Here is a 981-nt window from a genome sequence, read left to right as displayed (position 1 = left end):
TCTGGCATCCTTGGATTGGTTCTAAGTAAAACATCTGATTAAAAATTGGAAATGTTTAAAGCCTTAAGAGTTGTCTTTTATTGTTTTTTTCCTAAAATCTTAAATCTAGTTTCCAGGAGTTTGGCTTGAAAGTGTGACATTCCTTGAGAGTAGTCATTATGCCTTCCTTTTATCCTCTTTATCTAGTATGATATATTATAATGTTATAGTATCTAGTATAATATCAGTGTATGTCTAATGAATGCCTACTGAGTAGAAAAAAATTACTTTCACGGTTGCCTTATTGGGAAAAATGTAGATTGGTATCACCCTTTATTATTGTTTTGTATTTTTTACTTCCCAACATTGTTTTACCAACTAATCTCTCTATATGCTCAGCAATAAGAATTAAAATGCAATTAAAAAAAGAATTCTGTTGAATTTTTAATAATCTTTTATGACAAGTCCTTACTTATTAGGTAACACTATGCTTTTGATGTCTTCAGTGACAAATCAAGAGCAAAGTATTGAAAGTCATTATTTTGTTGGTTGCCTCAGGCATCGGATAGGAGGCTAGATTATAGAATTCATTAACTAGAACAGATGCATTTTTTATTTTGGACAGTTAATGTACTTTTCTTTGCAAAATGTTTATAGTCATGTGCAATTAGTAGCAATAATTATACCTTTTAAAAGATACCACATCAGTGATTTTAAATGTGTTTTCAAGAAACTGAACCTGCTTTCATAATCATCAAAAAGCAAAGGTTTGGGGTGGTTTGGGGTTTTTTCCCCCCTTTGTTAGAATCCGGGTCAGGGCCAGGCGTGGTAGCTCACGCCTGTAATCCTAGCACTCTGGGAGGCCAAGGCGGGAGGATCGCTTGAGCTCAGGAGTTCGAGACCAGCCTGAGCAAGAATGAGACCCCATCTCTACTAAAAATAGAAAGAAATTATCTGGACAACTAAAAATGTATAGAAAAAATTAGCCGGGCATGGTGGTGC

The 981-nt window shown here is 34.7% G+C and overlaps 1 protein-coding gene across 2 annotated transcripts in view; it reads left to right on the top strand.

The window, feature by feature from the left end:
- The window catches only part of IDE (insulin-degrading enzyme), a 102110-nt gene that overhangs the window by 86620 nt on the left and 14509 nt on the right, over positions 1–981 (top strand). The window lies entirely within an intron of this gene.

This window comes from Propithecus coquereli, unplaced genomic scaffold (genome assembly GCF_000956105.1).
Source record: "Propithecus coquereli isolate 6110/MARCELLA unplaced genomic scaffold, Pcoq_1.0 Scaffold63, whole genome shotgun sequence".
NCBI lineage: Eukaryota > Metazoa > Chordata > Mammalia > Primates > Indriidae > Propithecus > Propithecus coquereli.
Note: the sequence above shows the minus strand (reverse complement) of the source record. Positions and strands in the feature narration are given on the sequence as shown.